The following is a 6000-nucleotide window of genomic DNA, read 5'->3' as shown; positions in this document are numbered from 1 at the left end:
AAATCAATTATGTAATTATTTTTTCTGATTAATAAAATTACGTGTCTGAGGACACTTTTGCCATTATTGTGGTATCAGAGCTCCAGTAATGCTGCAGTGGATGTGAAGAGGAGATTCTAGCTGTACAAGTTTTTGAAAACTCCATTGAATTGCTCAGCATATGATTGGTATGGAATTTGTCCTTTTTTATTTAAAAGAAAAGAATTTTTATTATTGTTTTTAGATTGTTAAATCTGAAAACCAATTTCTGTATTATTATAAAAGAATAAAAAAAGAGAATGTAAAAATAATGATGTGTTGTTGCATCCAAGAAACTGCCATCCCTCCCTTTGCTACTTGTTCTTCTTCAGATAACGCTCTACACCAATGATCATACCCCCAGTAGAATTAGTAAGGACCCATTCAGTGCCAAAGAAGTTGAGTCTGAAGCGTTTTGGACTAGAAATGGAAGAAAAAGTTTCACGCTGTACTGAAAATTGTTTATGAATTGATCTATGTTGCGACTGTTCTAGCAGAGTATACGGGCACCAGCGATATGTTCATGTTGATGCTGCCAAACAAACAATTATGTTTCGACCCAAATCCAACACTTGAGTTGTTGGTCAAGATGAGATGCACCATCTGAAAATCTGATGTTTTCATTGCCCCACGTAATGTAAAAATTGTCGCTGAAATTGGCCGATTGGATTATTCCCAAAAGAGGGAGAATCGTTGTTATGCAAATATATGCTAACCACTTTTGATTTTCAAAACCATGCTTTGCTTTTTGGTGAAGTTGGCAGAAGATTTTTTCATCAGGACAGGATAGTGTGCTGTGAATTGGGGCATATCAGTAGGAGAGAAAGAACTTTTTCACCCGATCAGCGTGGAGAAATTCGGGAGCTTCTTCTTGGCCTTTGGCATAGGTTTCTTCTCGGCCGCAAAAGATTTCTCTGCAACCAGCTTCTTCTCGGCGGGCTTCTTCTCACCTTTGGGAAGCCTATAGAAAGTCCAATTCATTGGTTGAATTCAAGGAGTGACCCTTCAATTTCCCTCAGCAACAGCAGCAACTTTAAGGCCTTTCGAAACCCCAAGCGTCCCAAGGATTTTTGACAAAAACGTGAGCATTCATAATTTACTGCAAAGAGCCAGCGTGAGAAAAACAGTGTGGATTTCTAAAAGCCAGCGTGAGTTAGTTTAAATGGTCAAAGGATGTGTTTTTTTTAAAAGCATGATGTATGCTTTAAAAGTAGATTTATTCACATTTTTAAAGTTCACGTAAAATTCACCTTTTTTTAATGGGAGTTTTAAAAAGAAAAGAGAGTAATGTTAATGGAGGGATAAGGTGAATAATAAAGTTTTTTTGGTAATGGGGAAATAAGGTGAATCATAAAGTTTTTTTTATAGTTTGTAATTTGGAGAAATAAGATTTTTATAGGTTGTAATTTGGAGAGATAAGGTTTTTGTTATATAGTTTGTAATCTGTAATTTCGAGAGCGAAGGATTTTTCTATTATTTGTAAAATAATATTTTTGGAGAAATAAGGTGTGAGGGGTTATTTGTAAATGTTTAGGGCAGTAATTTTTTTTTTGGAGTAATAAGGAGATTTTGTTTGTAATTTGTTCTTGGAGAGATAAGTGTGGCATTGTAACTCAAAGTAATTTTACTTTGAGGGGGGTAACATATTTTTTTACCAGTTTTTGCAAGAGCATCATTGTAAAAGTCAAATTTTGAAAGTTACCTTGTAAACATTTGAGAAATTGACTAGAGCCAAGTGCAAAGCTCAGTCATTTTTCCCCTGCTTCAACAACTATACGAGGCACAAGGCCAAGCCCCGATAGATCTTCTTCTTCTTTCTTTTTTCTTTTTGTGCGTGGTGTGTTGTGTTGTCCATCTTGTCATTTCTGGTCTGATTCTTGGTGTGACGCTTCAATGCTACAATGTCTAAGTTGATTAATTTGTTTTCTAATTCTGACAAACTTGAAGGCACAAAATCTTATAAAACATGGCACCGTATCATCGAAAGCACTCTCATTTACAATGAATTATGGCAGGGTATATGTGATGGAGATATTAAGCCGAATAAAGCCACAGATGCAGCTGCACTAGCAAAATGGGAAGTTAAGAATGTCAAAGCCTTAGCTCTTATTAAATCTTCTGTGAATGATGAAATGTATGTCCATATAGAAAATGCTACAGATGCATGGTCTGCTTTGAAAACTTTTAAAGACCTCTTTGATACTCAGCCTGAATCAAAGAAAGTTGATCTACAATTAAAATTGTTACAACAAAAATTGACTGAAGGAGGTGATGTACTTGAATATATCTCAAGACTTAAGAATATTAGGCAGGAAATCATTAATGTTGGTTTTCCAGCAATAGATGATAGTTTTATGGTAACAATTGTAATTGTTGGACTTCCTTCTTCCTACACACATTTTTTGGAGACTCTATAATTAACTGGGAAATTAGAGAAACTAAAGTTTGATGAGCTCTGTGAAATGTTGACTCAACATGATAAAACCTTTGGGAAGAAGAAGAAAGTTGGTGAAGATTTTTTTCTCACAAAGGCCAGCACTAGTAAATCATCAGCAGACATTTCTCGAGGCAGAGGCAGAGGCAATTAGAATCAAGCAGCACAAAGTTGAGGTCGAAGCCAAAGCAGAGGAAACAACTTTAATAGAGGCAACAGTTCAGGAAGGAGTAATTACCAAGGAAGAGGCAATTTTTAGGGACAAGGAAATAATAATCAAGATAGAGGACAATCTCAACATAGAAGTCAGAGTGGAGGTAGAGGACAATCTTCAGGAAGAGGAAGAGACTTAAGTCAAATTGTGTGTCGAAGATGTAATAAAGTTGGCCATTATGCTGAAGATTGTCAAACATCTCTTAATAAAATTCCTGAGTTTCAGCATCACTCAGCGCAATTTGCAAATGATCAAGATGATGATAACTCAGAATATGTTTTTACTTCCTCACCAACATCACAATTTTCATCACATCTTAGAAGTGATTATGAAGATGCCTAGATCTTGGATTCGGGGGCAACACATCACATGACTTGTCGACGTGATTTTTTTTGGAAATTTCAAGATTGCCAACTTAATTCCATTTTTCTTGCTGATGATACAAAACATACTCCTTATGGAAAAGGAGCAGTTAAAGTTTTTCTCCCTGGCATTGGAGAAAAATGATTTCCAATGTATGGTATGTACCAACTTTTAAGAAAATTTTTCTCTCTTTAGTCATGATTCAACAAGTAGGACATCAGGTGATTATGGAAGATGGTTTAGTCAAGATTAATTCAGTCAAACAGAACTTGAAAACTGTCATGATAGGTTATGAAGATGGAAAACTGTTACGGATGAAAGGGACAGTTATTCCAAGGCATTCTGATTTTGCAGGGGCAGTGACTACAGGTATTTCACTTATAAGACTATGGCATGTAAGATATGGACATTTAAATTTTGAGAGTCTTTCTCAATTGTAGAAACAAGGAATGGTTAAAGGACTCCCCACTTTCAAAAGGGAAAATGAAAAATGTGAAGCTTGCATTTATGGCAAACAAAGTCGAGAAAGTTTTCCAACAAGTTCATGGCGTGCAAACAGGCGGCTACAACTAGTTCACAATGATGTTTGTGGACCACTACAAACTTCATTTGGTGGTTGCAAATATTTCTTACTATTCATTGATGATTTCAGTAGAATGACTTGGGTTTACTTCTTGAAGAACAAGTCAGAAGCATTTGAGAAGTTTAAAATTTTTCGCCAACTTGTTGAAAATGAAGTCAAAGAAAAGATAGGTACTCTCAGGACAGATAATGGGGGAGAATTCACTTCAAATGAATTCAAAAATTATTGCAGTGAAAATGGCATAAGACGACATCTTACTAATGTTTACACTCCACAGCAAAATGGAGTAGTTGAAAGAATGAATCGCACCTTGTTAGGAATGGCGAGATCCATGTTAACTTTCAAGAGGTTAAGTCCAACATATTGGGCAGAAGCAATACATACAGCTGTCTACTTAAGAAACAAATCTCCAACTGCTTCTTTAGACAGAATCACACCTTATGAAGCTTGGTTTGGTTTCAAACCTCGAGTTAAACATCTTAGAGTTTTTGGATCAGTATGTTATGCCTTAGTTCCAAAAGAAAAATGAACTAAGCTTGACTCAAGAAGTTTAAAATGCACAATGATTGGCTATTCTGATGAGAAGAAAGGGTATCATCTTTTGACCAATGGAAAATTCATTGTGAGCAGGGATGTCATTTTTGATGAAACTGAGAGTAAGAGTGCCAAAGAAATAAAAAATCTTCTGCACAAGTTAGAAACTAAGGGCAGTAAAAGAAATGGAAAAATGCAAAGTCAACCAACTTCACCAAACTGGTATGAACTTGATTTTCCTTCCTCTGAAGATGAGTCATCCAGTCCATCTACATCAACAACATCATTTGGGTCTTCTAGCAGTTCATCCACATCTCCAAGCAGCAGCAGTTCTTCTGATAGTGATTCTCCAGACTCTTCACCTGAACGAAGAACATCAGTTTATATTAATCCTCTTTACAATGATGAAGACTTTACAGGAGTGCAAACAAGTGAGCACCAACTACTGAAATGGACAGTTCAACTTTTGAAAGATGTAAAGCCTGATGAGTGGAATAAAACAGGCACCAGAAGGGCACATAGAAGTGAAGGCCATTTTGCCTTGATAGCAAATGATTTTACTAAACCTTCCACATACAAAGAAGCAGTAAAACATAAAGAATGGCAACAGGCTATGGTTGAAGAATATCAAGCAGTAATTGATAACAACACTTGGAAACTTTTTGATTGTCCATCAAATGTTAAACCCATAGGATGCAAATGGGTTTACAGAATTAAGTATAATCAGAAGGGATAACTTGAAAAGTATAAAGTACGACTTGTTGCAAAAGGTTTTGCGCAACAGGAAGGCATTGATTATGAGGAAACTTTTGCTCCTACAGCTAAATGGAACACCATCCAATTAACACTTGCATTGGCTACTCAGAAAGGATGGAAAGTTCATAAAATGGATGTGAAAAGTGCTCTTCTCAACGGGGATTTACAGGAGGAAGTGTATATGACCCAACCACCAGGTTTTGAAATTGAAGGGCAAGAACATAAAGTCTGCAAATTGATCAAGGCTTTATATGGATTAAAACAAGCTCCCCAAGCTTGGTATGCAAAGATGGATGAATACCTTAAGAAAGTTGGTTTTCAACGAAGTGAATCTGATAATACTTTGTATGTGCGACAACAGGGAAAGTATCTGGTAATTCTTGTTATGTATGTAGATGATTTGATTATTACTAGCAACCATGATGATCATATCGCACAGGTGAAAAAGGAGTTACATGAAGGTTTTAAGATGACAGATTTGGGATTACTTCACTACTATCTTGGAGTTGAAGTCTTCCAACGTCCACATCATATTTTCATTTCTCAGAGTAAGTATGTAGCAGAGGTTCTTCAGCAATTTGGCATGCAATATTGCAAGCCCGTTCTCACCCCCATGGAGCAAAACTTGAAACCTTCAAAATTTGAAGGGGGGGAAAAGGTGGATAGTACAACTTACAGATAGTTGATTGGCAGCTTGATTTATTTGACAAATACTCGTCCTGATCTATCTTATGCAGTCAACATTCTTTCACGTTTTATGCAGGAACCACGAGACAGCCACTGGAATGCAGCCAAAAGAGTTCTTCGATATATCCAAGGAACAAAAGATTTTGGTCTTCTTTACATAAAGACTAAAAATTTTGTACTTGGTGGATATTCCGATGCCGACTTTGCTGGGAATATTGATGATCGAGCATCAACATCAGGTTATTTAATGAACATGGGGTCAACAACAGTATCTTGGAGTTGTAAGAAACAAGCTACAATGGCCACTTCTTCCGCAGAAGCAGAGTACATTTCAGCATGGGAAGCAGCATGTGAAATTGTTTGGTTGCGCCGAATTTTGCAGGGTTGGGCATTTCTCAAGCAGAAGCTACA

Source organism: Pinus tabuliformis, chromosome 8, assembly GCF_031772625.1.
Source record: "Pinus tabuliformis cultivar Carrire ecotype Pingquan chromosome 8, CPIR1, whole genome shotgun sequence".
Taxonomy (NCBI): Eukaryota; Viridiplantae; Streptophyta; class Pinopsida; order Pinales; family Pinaceae; genus Pinus; species Pinus tabuliformis.
Note: the sequence above shows the minus strand (reverse complement) of the source record.